This window comes from Saccopteryx leptura, chromosome 2 (genome assembly GCF_036850995.1).
Source record: "Saccopteryx leptura isolate mSacLep1 chromosome 2, mSacLep1_pri_phased_curated, whole genome shotgun sequence".
NCBI lineage: Eukaryota > Metazoa > Chordata > Mammalia > Chiroptera > Emballonuridae > Saccopteryx > Saccopteryx leptura.
In genome coordinates, this window is record NC_089504.1 from 102758213 (window position 1) to 102774867 (window position 16655).

Here is a 16655-nt window from a genome sequence, read left to right on the forward strand (position 1 = left end):
TAGTTTACTATAGGCTCATAACTAGTCCTTCTCCCACCCATTGCAGCCAGAGCCATCCCTTAAAATGTAAGTTAGATCATGTCCCTCATCAAAGCTCTCCAATGATTTCCTACTCATAAATAAAGCTGAATATGTGAAACAGCCCACATTCTCTACAAATGTTGATGCACTGACATCTTTTTGATCTCTCATCATATCTCCTGTATCTTATCAGCTCTATCTACTCAAGTCTCCTTGCTATTCTTCAAAATCACTTGGCATATTGGCATTCTGGGACTTTTCACCTGTGTCTCTCCCTGTATAACTCTTGCTACCAGATCTCTACATTATTGTCTCTCATTTTGTTTGGTCTTTTTATAACGTTCCCAGCGAGACCTTTCTGATCACTCTATTTAAAACTAGAGTTTTTTACTCCAACTTTTCTCATAGAATTGCCACCAGTCCTTGGCAGGGTACCTCAGTTGGTTAGAGAGTCATCATGACACACCAAGGTTGCAGTTTGATCTCAGTCAGGGCATGTACAAGAATCAATCAATGATGGCATGAATGAGTGAAACAGAAAATAGATACTTATCTCTTTCTCTCTCGGTCCCTCTCCCTTTTTCTCTTTCTAAAAAAGTCAATAAATAAAAAGTTAAAAACAATTATCACCACCTAACTGCTGTACATTTAACTTACATTGTTTATTGTCTTTTCCCTATCATTAAAATATGAACTCTGTGATTCTAGAAAGTGTTGTTTGTTTGCTACAGAATCCCAGGCACCCAGTGCATTTCAGGTACATACTAACAAATTAGTAAATGAATATCTAACCATTGAATGAATAAAGTACTACTAAATTTCCAAAACCGTCCTAGGTGCATGTAGTAGTGAATGTCAGACTAAGTTCTGTGGTAGATTGTGCTGTTCTTTCTAATTGTCTGATGCACTCCCTCTAAGAGGAATACAATCATTATTCACTGTCATATGACTGCACTGTACTTCTAAGTAGAAAGATACCATTTCCTGATAAGTAACATCAAGGTTGGCCATGTTATTGAAGTTAAGCAAAAGTGATACCATTGCCAAGAAGAGATTTAAGACCCCTGTTTAGTTTTCTACCATTATTCTTCTCTCTGTGCCATGAGAATAACATGTCTTGGATAGTGGCTGCTTCTTTGGTCTGGATTCCAGAATGAACACATGTGGAGCAAAGCTTCAGCTGACACAACTGACATACAATAGGAACAAACATAAACCTTTGTTTCTTTAAGCTAGTGAAATTATGGGGTTATTAATACAAAATGACTCAGGAAAAGCTGACTAATATGGTTTCTAACCACATCAAGTTTACAGACAAAAAGGGAAAGCCATCCAACCTACTGTAATATTTCTTATACTCTACTTAATTAAGTTTAAATCATAAGGGAATCAACTAGACATGGGAACTTTACATATTGCAAAGAAAACAGAATTCAGGTGTGTTTGAAGAATGCTGGGCAACTTGCCCATATTTCTTACAATACGTCTTCATTCTGGCCAAACTCACACTTTCTCACATCTGTTTATTTGGTGTCTTTCTGTTCTTCAGAGACACTCAATGCAGAAGCAAGTCACTGAGATAAAAAGGAAGAGGTAAATTTGACCAAGTTGTCACAGTTTATTGTGGTTCAGAATTCCTATTACATTGAGTCATTTAAAATCTTTAAAATACTCCTATTTTATAGATTTTTGATATAAGTAGCTTATTGCAAAAAATTGCAACATTTCACATATTCAAAAATCATGGTTAGAGCCTAATAGCTCCAATGAATTTCTGTGAATAGAACCCCACAATGATCCCCATGTATAAGCAAGTACAGGGAATTAAACAGCAGGAGGGAAAGCACATGACTTCCAGCCAGAAAGAATTTCCATAAGCTTATACCTGGAAGTTCATCCTCAGAGACCAATGCAGAACTGAATCCAGAAGCATGCTCTTTTGTTCTTTGTTTGCTTGTGTGTGCCAAGTTTTACATTTAAAACAAAATCAATGTATAACATGTAGATATATATTTCTGATGTTCATGGTTACCTTGCCTCTCAGGTAATTCTTGACTGTGTTACTGAGTGTTAAAATGAAAAAGAAAAAAAGTAAAATTATGTCCCTGGGGATGAGCAAGTGAACAAAAATTTGGGTAAAACTTAGTGACAGGAATAAATACACTGTGGAGAGCAGTTGGAAAATTCAGTTGCAGATGTAAACTTAGTGGAAAAGGAGTGATGGTGTCATAGATTTTAGTGGTGATATTATTTACATGAATTAAAAGAATTTTTTAAACATGTGTTTGCAAATAGGGTCTTTCAAAGCAAAATATTCCTTAAGATCAAGGTTTGTATTTTTTTTCAAACAAAAATACCTCATAGATTTTGTATACACATAGTAATTAGAAAATATTTTATTAAGAACTATTTATGGTTTTTTAGAATTTTATGTAATATTTAAAACTTAAAAGCAAAGATATATAACATATACGTAAATTATGAAATGAGATAATAAAATGAATTCCTGAGGACAGACTACCTAACATGAGCTATTTGTTCTAAGACAGGGCTGTCTCTATCATTTTGCTTCTTTGTTATCTCATGAATCTGTTATCCTCAGAGGTAAGCACATTCCTGGAGTTTGCTTTATTGTTTTCTGATTAATAACTCTGCTAAGCACCTATAAATTATTCCACAACTGTGCTTGAGACAATGGCAAGTGAAAACTCTTTATATAAAGACCTCATTTTTTTTTCCTTCTTGTGCTCTACTCTCTAAAACATTTGTCTTAGTCCATTCAGGCTGCTATAATATATTACATAGACTGGGTATCAACAACAAACATTTATTCCTCATGATTCACGAGGCTAGGAAGTTAAAGATCAGGGTGCCCGTGTGGTCAAATTCTGAAGAAGGCTTTCTTTCTGATTCACAAAAGGCTATGTCCTCATATAGCAGAGATAAAAGAGGCAAGCTCTCTCTTGTCTCTTCTGACAAGAGCACTGTCCCATCATTTGAGCTCCCTCCTCATGATCTAATTACCTCCTAAAGTCTTCATTGCCAGATACCATCATATTGGGAGGTAGGGTTACAACATAGGACTTTTTGGGGGACACAAACATTCAGTTCATAACAACACCCCGAGCAACAAATTATTGTAATTAAAAACTATATAAATGTGCCAATATTACAATGTTGGAATTAAATTATTTTCTTTTGAAATTTACTGATCTTAAAAACAATTTAATAATTAAAAATATTCAGACTGAAAATATACAATTTAATCTCTAATTTAGAATTAATGGTGTTAATTATCAAAGAAGATAAGTGGATTTTTCATAGTCATGTTGCTAGGTCATAACCATGTCCTGGCCCCAAGATACCTGACTAATAACGTGGTGGTGAACAGGCAATGTACCAAAATTATCTTAACCTTTGCCAACAAAGGTAGAAGATACAAACAGTTACTATAATCAGTTTTCTGTTAAAAATACTGGGGCTCAGAGAGGTTAAGTAACATCCTCTTGGGAACACACAACAGGAAAATGGAAATGCTGTATGGCAAGCTCTGTATGACTAGAAAACACATTCCCTTAACCACCTAATTTTGTGACTCAAGCTACTTTGTCAAGTTATTGTGTGTTTTTTTTTTTTTTTCTTTTTCTTTTCTGAAGCTAGAAACGGGGAGAGACAGTCAGACAGACTCCCGCATGCGCCCGACCGGGATCCACCCGGCACACCCACCAGGGGCGATGCTCTGCCCACCAGGGGCGATGCTCTGCCCCTCCGGGCGTCGCTCTGTCGCGACCAGAGCCACTCTAGTGCCTGGGGCAGAGGCCAAGGAGCCATCCCCAGTGCCCGGGCCATCTTTGCTCCAATGGAGCCTTGGCTGCGGGAGGGGAAGAGAGAGACAGAGAGGAAGGAGGGGTGGTGGTGGAGAAGCAAATGGGTGCTTCTCCTATGTGCCCTGGCCGGGAATCGAACCCTGGTCCCCCGCACGACAGGCCGACGCTCTACCGCTGAGCCAACCGGCCAGGGCCAACTTATTGTTTTTTATGTACTAAATATTAATGTAATAAGATTCCAACAAAGGAGGGTTCAATATAAGTTAATGAAATAGAAAAAACTTTCAAGGAGAAAGTATAAAATTTAAAGAAACTGGAAAGAATAAAGAAGATAGAGTACAGTAAGTGAAGTAAAAATATGAAAAGTAGAGCAATAAAAAACAGAAACGAAACAATTATATAAGGGGATAACTGAGTAGCTAAGTTATCGCATATAAAAATCCATGAACCAAGATATGAAAGATGATCAATTTTGAATTACTTCATCTGTTGCTTACCTAGTTGCATGTATGTATCAGGAACCAGATCTTCATACACATAATCTATGCAGTAGCCATAACTACATATTAAAACTTCAATGTCAACCATGATCATTGGTTCCCCATATTTGCACAGCACTTTATTTTATATGGATGAAACATAGTATTTCCTAGCCATATATGCTTGAAAAAAGTCACTGTAAATGGCTTCTTTAAAATTCCAACATTTCAAGCTCATTTTCTCTTTAGCCCAAGGATTCAGTTTTGAGCTGGTGATGATGTAAGCTATATCATGAACTGAAGTTCTCTAAGTCATAGATGCAGGAGGATAATATCATACAAGGAAACAGAATGGCAGAAACAGAGAGGGAAAGAAATGTAGGGAAGAATATTGCCGAGGATGAAGACTAGTAAAAAGGGAGATTTTAAAAGATCTGTTAATTGTTCTAAAAAATAGATTAAAGGACTAAGTAATCGTTTATATATAAATAGTGTGAAATGACCCAATCTCTGTATTTGGAAGAACTTTTTTCACCAAATGACAAGTTTTATAGAGAATGGAGTGATAAATTACAAGTTCTCTTTGTTTTCAAATTTTAAAAATTTATTTAATAATCAACTAATATTTAGTAATACCTAGTATATGTCAGACACTTCTGTGCCACAGTGAAAAAAAGCTATGTATGATTCTAGTCCCATAGTAGAGACAAAAACAAACAACCAAAAAGCTAAATAGTATAAGTTGAAGGAGTAAGGAGTTTTATAAAAGAGATTCAAAATTGTATGGTATTAATTATATTTTCTCACTGGAAACTTATGAAACAACTTCAGTATTATCTATGTCATGATTCACTGTGGTCATGCTTTTAGAACTTTCTATAACATCGTTAGTTATGTTTTTATTTCAAATATTAATTAATTTATCTTATCAAACTAAATTTGTAAGAATCAATTACCAAATGTGTAAAACCAGTGTATTTATAATGGTACCATTTATCAAAATCAATGTTAAAAGGATTTAGAAATCTCATACATAAAACCAGTAAGAATAATTTAAAACTGAAATAAGAAAATATTGTCTGATGGGACAGGGCAGGATATTTGGATTAATGGAAGTAGAGAGAAAAATATGCAGAGGACTTTCAGCCTCATTTCCTTATGAAGATGAAAAGCTTTGGGATAAATGAAACATAGAACATTGTATAAGAATACATGCAGGAATTATGTAAATGTGGGAATGCATTGTTTCTCTGAACGTCAAAAATTTCTTATATTTTTCTATATGTAAACCCTAAGATGATATTATATTATGTATTTTCAGTTATTACCTAAACTATTGAATTGTAAAGTCAAAAACCAAGTTAAATATATGTGCAGTTTTAATAACCACATACGTAAAAATACATCCTTAGTGTGAGAAAGTTGGAAATATAAAAACAGGATGCCCTCTCAATTTTTGTGTCTATTAGGCAAAGAAACTCTATTCCAAAAGAGAAAATGAGATGTCCTTATATAAAGGGCATAAGTTGTTTAATCAGTTTTTTCAGTACTTTAATAATCATAATGCTCACTTATCACTGATAAAACCTTTTGACCTCGCAATTAATCTGTATATTTACCAGAAAATGTACAACATGAATTTTGTATCCAACTGATTTTTCAAAAAGCTTAGAGAATTATACCCTCAATAAATAAATCTTTACTGATATTTTAACCCAGAAATAATTGACAAGGTGAATGTGCTCAAAATTCTCTTAAAGAAAGTGAGAGAAAGATATTAATAATTCATAAAATAGTTTATAATAAATATTGAGAAATGAAAGCTGACATTCTCTTTTATGCTGCTGGGGTGATCAGATACAGTTTATTGTTGCATTTATTTCATCTTTTGCCAGTCAACACATTTAGACATGATTTGAAAACTGGAACACTGAAAATATTAGATAAATATTTGAGTAACCCTGGTATTCTTCCACAACTCCAGGGAAAGTTATCGATGTTCCTAGAGTAAATCCTGTTGGCATTTTAATTTAGAAAAAAGATTTCAATTTAGAAAAATAAAAAGGAACATATTGGCAGAATTAAATAGGGAGAATGGCATCCATAAAATTAAGTAGGGAGAATGGCATTCATAAAAATGAGTCAGGATTTGAGTTTTAAAATCTAAGATTTAGAGAAAGAATGCATAAAAGAATAAATTTCAGTTCTACAGTGTACTCTTAATGTTGAAATGCCTTTGTTTTAGCTTTTTATGATCATCCTTTCTTCCCCCTCTATTTTAGAAATTAATACTCTATTGTTAAAGTGGAATAATAAATGACTTTAATATTATTGTGCTGTATACATTTGTTATAACTACTGGAGAGGTAGTTCTTATTCTGCCCATTTTATAGGTAAGAAAACAAAAGCCTGGAGAATGTCAATAACTTATCAAAGTCAGAGGGTAAGTGGCAGAATTAGGACAACTCAAATCCTGCCCGCACTACGTCTCTGTGAATCCTTCAACCACAGGTTTTCACTGCTTCCAGTTGCCTTATGTTTTCAATTACAGTAAGAATTGACCTTTCAGGCTGAATTCCTGTCACATTATTCTGAGTGTGTACAATGTTCCCCCAATTTCCTGCCATGCCCTCTTTTTATCTTGTAGACTCAACAACTATTTTATTTCAAGGAGATAGACTTTCCTCGTATAGTCTCAACAGCAGGTTCCTTATAGAATACTGTTTTATTATAAAAATGAATACTTAATTTTTCATGGAACATAAGATTAATATTTAGCTCTGACAATTTTGGATGTGAGAAAATTTGAATATGAAACACATTTCAATTAAGGGATAATCTGAAACATAGAATGAACTTTGACATACACATGTGAATGTAAGATAAGCACAGTATTAACAGCTTCATGGTTTGGGTTTTATTTTAAAATCTTTGGAGAAAAAAGAACATGTCTAATAAAGATGATAAAATGTCCTTCAATTAGAGAGAAAAATCTTATGGATTTTCGTTGAATATTTTTTTCTTGTTTATGTGACCAAAATGATAAGAGTAGTGAGTGGGTGTGAGTATGATTATATATGATTTCAGCAATGCCTTTCTAGCTATTTGATTTACCCTGAACCTTTGTGTACAACTGTGTGTGTGTTTGCACATATTCTTTGTTTTGAGAAAGTGTCTACACAGATGCTTCACATAGGATTTCACCCCTAATGTTAGGACAGTCAGGTGCTAGACATCAGTCTGACCAAATGAAATAGAACATTTTCTTGCACATAGTGTTGACTAAGTGGTAAGTACTTAAACAAAACCCATTGAGATACAATGCGGTACTGTCTGTGGCCACTGTATAAGAGGCAGAGACTCATCCCAGTTGGACTTAAACCTAAAAGGCTGGGGGCGCTGAGAACAAAGAAAATGTAGTGTATTTAGAGCCAAGACATGTAGAGAAAATAAGTCCTGTTACAGCAATTGAGCCCTGGATGAAACAGCACCTGAAAACTTAACAGCTGAACATTTCAGTTACATGAGGCAATAAAATCTTTTGTGTTGTTGTTTAAGCCAGTTTGAATTGCATTTCCTGTCATCTGCATGAAATAATATTAACCAATACAAAACAGATGACTTGGATACAGTGACCTAGCAAAACCCGGTTTATATTATTAGCCTTAAAACTCATAATTTCTAAGAAAAGGAGTTTTGTTTTTCATAGAAAATGGAAAATAGTTTGGAGACGGTGAGATGAAAAAGAGCTGAAAGAGTATTCATGTCTGTACTGTCATCTGAACATCAACAATAGTAATATTTATAAAGCAGATTACTGTTTAATAAGACATGCAAGTCAGATGTGGTCCCTGCACTCAAGCAGTTTATTGGAGCAACCTCCCCCCCAAAACCAATAAGTAAGTTTGATAAGTAAGTAAGCAGAGTTTTGATGATTTAGTTAAGCATACTTTTGATGAGTTCTAGGAGGGTTAAAATATACAATGATAACATATGGAAGCTTACCTGAAGCATGGTGTTCAAGCTGCCACCAGAGGATTTGAGGAGTAAATTAAGGTGAATGTGGATGGAAAGAGGTCATAAAAGTTGAAGCTTGAGCCCAATAAAGATGTGGAAGACTTGGAGCCAGAAAGTAAAGACCAACTTTAGAGAATTTAAAATCCCAGTGTATCTGAGATATAATGTCAGAAAATCAAGTGAAAGGTGTTTGCAAAGAACAACTTAACCCAGCAGACTAAAGCGGTAAGGAAAGGGAGGTAAGGAAAGTCAGGAGGCTGCTGGTGCCTAGAGAAGGAAAAGAAGGAATCAAAGGCTAAAGGCCCCAATGAAGTTGTAGAACAGGGGCTGAAGTCACTGAGGACTAATAAAAGTGGAATGTATGAAATTATGATTCCAGATAAGAAAAAATTGTGGAAATCACAGAGTTCAACACACAGCTAAGAAGATTAGTTACCAAAGTAGACTGGAAAAAAAGTTTCTTGGAAATATAAAGTTCAGGTCTCAGTGGTGTTAGATGAGTCATTCACAATGTCAACTGATGTAAAGTCTTCAAAGAACTAGGAATATTCGTACATGAACATAGCAGAAGGCAAATAAAAATCTTGAGAGTCACTTATTGAACACAAACTATCAAGCAAATGCTGAAGTATTTTACTTATATGCATTATGTTAATTGATTCACTTTATCCATATCAGGTTGGCATTTGATACTTTTGATTTTGTAGATAAGGGAATCAAAGTGCAGAGTGAGGTGATGCAGTTACTTGCCAAAATTTCCATAGTCAGGATTTGAACTCATGTATTTTGAGTTAAAATACATACTGTTACCACATATACTTTATGTTAAAAGTAAATTGCACAAGTGTCAAAGAAGTAGAAGAAGGAGCAATGGAAAGACAAATAATACTTACCCCAGCAGGAGTTTTGGAGGTATTTTAGAAAATGATATAGTGAGAGAAAAGAGGGGTGTTTACCAGACAGTATGAAATGTCAATAATCTAGATGGATCATTAGATTTCATTTAAATTCTGAGAAGTAGCAGTTGTTACTTTTCTGTTTTGCAGATAGAGGCCTTGTGGTAAATAGAATGCAAGTTTGAGATAAAAAAAATCAATTCTAGCTTCATATTGTTTGCAAAATTGTCATAATGATTTACTTTTTTATTTCCATACACTCAACAGTCTTTTCCCATACTATGTACTTATCCATGGGACAATAACTATCATGATTGTGACTTGGTTTGTCCAATGGCACAAAGAGGCATGATTTAAGGAGAAGCTTTTTAAGTGCTTGCTCATCAGAATTTTCTAGCTCTTGTGGCTCTTGTGACCTTTTCATCCACCACCATGTGAAGGAGTCTCCTGTTTCTTGTTTACCAATGAATGATGCTTAAACTCACTAATCTGACAGTTTATTTTTCTGAGTTTTAGTATCTATTTCTATGATGCTAAGAGGCAATAAGCAGGCATATAATATTTTTCTACTTATATTTTTATTTACTTCTATATTTTTCTTGTTATTCCTCCCATTTCAAATCTTTAGATCTCAGTTTTTATATTTGTTGGCAAATATCTCATAGTCTCATTATGAGGATAAGATAAATAAATGAATTGATCAGTGTAGGCACTGACAAATAACACATGACAAATAAATATTAAATGTTTTATTAATAAAACCATAGCTGTAGTGTTTTGTTTTGTTTTTACCATTCTTACCGTATTTCAACACTTTAGAATAAATAAATATTCATTGAAACAATCACTTTGGAAATGTACATCTTTTCCTTGTAAAGTGATTGCAAAATATTAATGAAAGCTTCAAAATAGATACTTCATCCATGATATAATTAAAGGAATTAAACACTTTTTATATTTTAAACATTAAAAGTAATCAACAGTGTTTAGATAACTACATACTCATCCATGCTACCTGGAGATGTAAAACACCTAACTACTAAATTGATAGAATGCTAAAAATATTTTAAAACCATATCACTTTTTCCAAGTAGCATACAATAAATACAACCATGCTAAAGTGTTTTGAATATATTAATGCAGAAAATATGTATCTTTTATTTTAATCTTAAGAAGGGGAGGTATCAGTGAAAAGGCCCGGTATTGATGTTAGATAGGAGAGGGATGCAGCTATGGGCTTCAGTTTTGTGAACTTGCACATATTTAGTATCTTTACTTATAAGATGATATAAAAATAATACTATTTAATAGAGTTTTTGTAGAATAAAAAGGTAAAATATACATAAAGTATATTACAAGTTACAAATTAAATTTTAAGAAAGAATTACAAAATAAGAATTAACTTTGTTTAAAATTAAATAAAAATTAGCAACATAGGAAATGAAAGTGCACAGTCTTTGATTCAAGCACTTGTGCCTGAATACTAGCACCACAGTTTAGTAATAATGAGATTTTGAGAAGTTTATTGAAAATTTCTTGTACTATATCTTCTGATGTGTACAATCGAGATAATCATGTATAGCTCGTATGACTTATAATTATTAGTTGAGCATTATATATATGCCAAGTATACATGATGATCTTTATGGCATAATACACTCACTAAGGAACCATCATTAGTACTATTATTACTCTTATTACCAGTTTTTAGCTTTATTATTTAATAAAGTCATAATAGAAGAATTATTTTAGAATACTATTAAAATTAATAAATATAAAATAAATATAAAAATTGCCCTGGCCGGTTGGCTCAGGGGTAGAGCGTTGGCCTAGCGTGCGGAGGACCCGGGTTCGATTCCCGGCCAGGGCACACAGGAGAAGCGCGCATTTGCTTCTCCACCCCTCCGCCGCGCTTTCCTCTCTGTCTCACTCTTCCCCTCCCGCAGCCAAGGCTCCATTGGAGCAAAGATGGCCCGGGCGCTGGGGATGGCTCTGTGGCCTCTGCCTCAGGCGCTAGAGTGGCTCTGGTCGCAACATGGCGACACCCAGGATGGGCAGAGCATCGCCCCCTGGTGGGCAGAGCGTCGCCCCTAGTGGGCGTGCCGGGTGGATCCCGGTCGGGCACATGCGGGAGTCTGTCTGACTGTCTCTCCCTGTTTCCAGCTTCAGAAAAATGAAAAAAAAAATAAATAAATAAAATAAAAAAATAAATATAAAAATTAAGGTTAATAAACTAATGATCTAACTTAAATTGTGCTTACATAATTTTTTCTTTAATTTCTTTCTTTAATTACAAATTAGGCCTTATTTTTTTTCCATATGGTATATGTGTTTTAATTGGTATATTTTTGGTACTAATTAACCTGGTGACCAATAGCATGTTTTAGTATGTATGTAATATGATCATAGATATACTATATTGTATTTATTTAAATATTAAATTTTAAAAACAATTATTATACGTAGCACTCACTTTAATATCATTGTCAATACAAGTTGAGCTAAATAATATAGCTTTAAAAGTATAGCACTCAGATTATTGGATAAAGACGTAAAAGAAATCTAGAATATTGTTGAATCCCATAAAATATGTTTCAAAAATACATATTTATTATTTAGCAATATGATTTCTTTTTAAAGTTCATAAAGTGAAAATTACATACTTATAATTGTACGCATTCAGATTTAGAGAGGATAGCAATAACTATTTCAGTTTTTGACTTCAAGATTGCATACTGAATGAGCTTTATGTTTATTGTCTTTTATAGAATAAAATATGTATTATTTTGACAGTTATTAGAATGTCCACATTTAATTAAGTCCTGCATACTATTCATTAGGTTAAGCATAAAAATTTTAAATTATATGAAAATAGGTCATTTTAGGCTTTGGGTTGTTAATCATTTAGAAACCAGTTTAGCTCCATGTCTCGTGTTAATCTTATACCCTAGTATTTATTCATAGTATCTATATGGTCCATTCATAGTACTTTATGGACCATTTTATCTCATATTTTCAGAGGAGAAGTCAAGATGCATTGTTTTCTATCTTGTCCCAGTTGAGAGGTGCAGTAGGAATCAGTGGTGAGAATGGTTCTAAAAAATAATGAGAATAAATGCTCCGTCAAATGCTTCATTAGCCACAGAAGTGGCTCAATCATTTTGTTCTTTTAAAATATAAAAGTGGAAGAGATGTAGGACTTTCTTTCCCTCTTTCATAATTTACAGCATATTTGGACTGTGATCACTGCAATACAATCGGAAGAGAAAGAACAAACTTGTGCCAAGGAAAATAGAATGACAAACTGATTAATTATAGAAAAACACACATCATCATTCTAAAATTAGTCCAATTAAATGGACAGAGAAATATAGCAACTATGAACAATAGGTAATATTTCATTTTGTTTTTCTTTTCAGTTTTTTTTAATAAAATGGAGACTGATAACATATACATGATACTCTAGTCTTAGTATATTCTTCTTTTCTATTTAAAAAAGAACAATACAAACAAATATACAAACTAAAACAAACATATCTACATGATCAGGGTTTAATTCTGAATAATCTTTTATTTTCCTGCAAGATGTATGAAACTGACACTTGTTCCCTAAAGTGTATTTTTTATGGAATGTAAGTCTCATTTTGCACTCGGAGACCAAAAGGTCCAGGTGGAAAAATGATTCTATTGTTGGATGCAATTCTTTTCTTGTATGGTCATAGTTACATTAGGCCACTAAAGATGCCTGGAAATGCTTTGATTGGATAAAGAAGTTTATTCAGCTTTGTTAACTCATTGTTTCTTAATCCTATTTCACTTTGTTATTTTCTATATATCAATAAAGAGTTTTTCTTTATAATCTTTTTATATATCACCTATATTCTTTTCTATATATCACTATATATTAACCTGATAGTAAAGTGGATCATGTGGTCAGATGCCTGGGTTCAGATTCTGACTGCTGAATTCTAGATGCATCCTCTAAGACCAGTTATATAGTATTGATTTTAAATAATGTTGTTATTTATTTATATTTTTCTGAAGTAAGAAGCAGGGAGACAGACTCCTACAAGCACCCGACTGGGATCCATCCGACATGCCCACCAGGGGGCGATGCTCGGCCTCTCTGAGGTGTTGCTTAATTGCAACCGGAGCCATTCTAGTGACTGAGGTGGAGGCCAGAGAGCCATTCTGAGTGCCCGGGCCAACTTTGCTCCAATGGAGCCTTGGCTGCGGGAGGGGAAGAGAGAGATAGAAAGGAGAGGGGGAAGACTGGAGAAGCAAATGGGTGCTTCTCCTATGTCCCCTGACCAGGAATCGAACCCAGGACTTCCACATGCAGGGCCGATGCTTCTACCACTGAGCCAACTGGCCAGGGCCCGTTTTTTTTTTTTAAATAGTTTCATATTTACAGAAAAGTTATGAAGATGATACCCAGAGTTGCCATATACTCTGCACTGTTTTCTGTTATATCTTATATTGTTATTGTATATTTATTACAAATAAATGTACCAATATTGATACATTATTTATAAAATCCATATTTTACACAGATGACCTTAGTCTTTTTCTATTTGAGGAGCCTATCAAGATTACCATAATACATTTAGTCATTAGGCTCCTCTGGACTGTATCTCTGCAGGCACCACCCTGACAGCCACCCAGAAATCTTGACCCAATCTTGGGCAGCATTGCCACCATCTTTAAAGATGCTGAATCCAGCTGAGTGCTGCCGGGGGTTCGTGGGCAATAAGTGAGTGGTAGAGGTTACTGCAGAAGCTGATGACCCTCCTGATGTCTGGCAACAAAGGAAGTTCTGTCTTCCCTGAATTAGACGATCTTCTCATATGGATGGTGAACATCTATGGAGCAGTGAACAAAGTGTATGAAGACCTGGAGTATAAGTTGTCCTAGTGTTCCCCAGTGGCTACCTTTACAACAGTCCATGGGAAAGTTCCTCATGCTCTGCTACTACCTCTTCATGGACACTCAGGGTAACATCTATCTGGACATCCTGAAGGGCAGGTAGTCTGTCCTGTATTATGTCAGGACCATCCTGCTCTCCTTTCAGAATCTACTAAGAGAACTCAACATCCACGGCCTATTAAGCACACGTGCTATGGAGCTCTGGAAAACCCCACAGCCTTTAATAAGTATCTGTAAGAAACCTATGCACAGCAGGTCTTCAGCCAAGACCCCTGACCCAAGCTATCCAACTTTTCTCCTTTTACTGTCTTTTTAAAAAATTATTTATTTATTTATTTATTATTCTTTTGGTGTATTTTTATTTTTTCCTTCTGTGATCTATTGTTGCCTTGATTTCTGCTTAGGTAGTGTTATATTTGTACTGTTTCTGTTTTTAAATTAAGTCTTTGGTTGAGCCCTTGTGATAATATACTACATAAATAGAACAACAACAACAACAAAGGTGAAGGCTCTCTTGACTTTGATAGTTTCTCAGTCTTTCCTTTTTAACCTGTTTTGTGTTTCAAGGAATAATGATCAGTTATTTTTAGAGCGTCCCTTAACTTGGATATGCCTGATTTTTTTTTTTGTAATTAAGACTAGGGTTATGAGTTCTAGTAGAAAGACTACAGAAATAAAATGTATTTTCATCATATCACATTAAAAGACACAGAGTCCACCCTACATATCAGCAGATTCAACCAATCACAAATAGAAAGTATTAGAGATAAAAGATTACCTTGTTGCGGACGTGTATTATGTATTTAGGTCTAGAATGGCTGCCTCTGTACTGATTATATATAGATTTTTTTCCCTCTTGTGAATGCTTTCTAAATAGTACATTATAACAACTATTTACATAACATTAACATTGTATTAATAATTACAAGTTATCTTATGATTATAGTATATGAAAAGATTGCAGAGGTTATTTGCAAATACTATGCCATTTGATATGACTTGAGCATCCGTAGAATTTGATATCTGCTGGGTTTCTGGAACAAATCTAGTGTATACCAAGGAACAACTGTACTATCAACATGATTTATCACTATTGATATTGATTGATAACCTGGCTTGAAATAGTTGTACATTTTAGAAGGAAGTTGCTATGTGCAGCCCACATTTAGGAAATGGGGAGTTATACTTCACCTACTTGAGGACAGCGTATCTACCTAAGTTATTTGGGATTCTTCTGCACAGGAGGTTTGCTTCTTCTATTTATTAATTTACCTAGTTCTTTTCTTTATATTAGTATGAACTCATAATTTTTAAAAAATACATTTTGGGTTATAATATAATGCTACCTTACTTGTTTTATTGCTCATGCTGTTCAAGGTTTGGCCTTTAGGGGCTTGCTCAGTGGGCTTCTGCATCCCTTTGACATATCACAATTTGTGAGCTTTTAAAATTTAAGATCTCCCTTACTTCCTGATGCTCCAAGCTTCTCTTACATACTTTTTCCCCCAGTTCTAGCTATGATCCCTTTTATTAAAAATTAAGATTTAGGTGTACTACTTGCTATTGGAGTGTCAATATATGTAGGCTCTGTCAGATGTCAGAATACAAAAATACAAAAATATATATGCAGAATTCTAAAATGTACATATACATGTATTTATACATATACATATATACTTATATATGAGTGCATATACTACTTTGTTTATATATATTGCAAATAAATATTTTAATATTTAACTATATCGCTATTAAGGTAAATGTGAGTTTATTCTTGTATAAAAAAACCTTAACCCACTACCAAATAAATTATTCTAGCCTCCTCTTGCTAATGCATGAAATTCCACTCTTGACAGTGAGCAACCTGGTTCCTAACAATCATCATCAATTGTTCATTCTAGTATATATGCATAGTGATATCAGAATTATTAACCTGTATATTTTTGGGAACAAATTTTATCAATTGCAGTAGAGTGCTTACGTTTAGTTTCTTTTACCGGTGGACTTAAAGACTTCTTTCTATTCACAAGTACTCAGGTTAGTACATATTCTCTTCAAATACTTCATTGTTTGTTTCATATATTTGTAATACAGTTAGAATGTTTTGCCGACTTCTGCATTCTATACCAGTATCCCCTCACTTCTCCTTTTTAATTTGCATAGATCAAGTTTCACTTTTTGTGTGGAGATACATACAGTGAGGCAAAAGCGTAGACATTCCATTAGGCAACTACATGTGTTACTTGAAAACCAGCACTGTGGTACTGCAGGAGTTGATTTGATAACTGAGATGGTATGTGACTTATAAGTGGATTCTGTAGACAGTGTGTATGTGTTCAGTGGACAAAGAGATGATTCATGCCCTGGTAGAGATAGATTGAATTGGTAAGAGATTTCATAATGCTATTCAGTATAGCACACAATTTAAATCTTATGAATTGTTTATTTCTGGAAATTTCTATTTAATATTTTTTAGCCATGATTGACTT

At 34.1% G+C, this 16655-nt stretch overlaps 1 non-coding gene and 1 pseudogene across 1 annotated transcript; one reads left to right on the forward strand and one right to left on the reverse strand.

Annotated features, from left to right (window-relative positions):
* Positions 1 to 3966: 3966 nt before the first annotated feature.
* Positions 3967 to 4042, reverse strand: TRNAD-GUC (transfer RNA aspartic acid (anticodon GUC)). The gene has a single exon. It is a non-coding gene; the product is annotated as a tRNA-Asp (tRNA).
* Positions 4043 to 14022: 9980 nt separating this feature from the next.
* LOC136393075 (ubiquitin-conjugating enzyme E2 C pseudogene) lies at positions 14023 to 14442 on the forward strand (annotated as a pseudogene).
* Positions 14443 to 16655: the final 2213 nt, after the last annotated feature.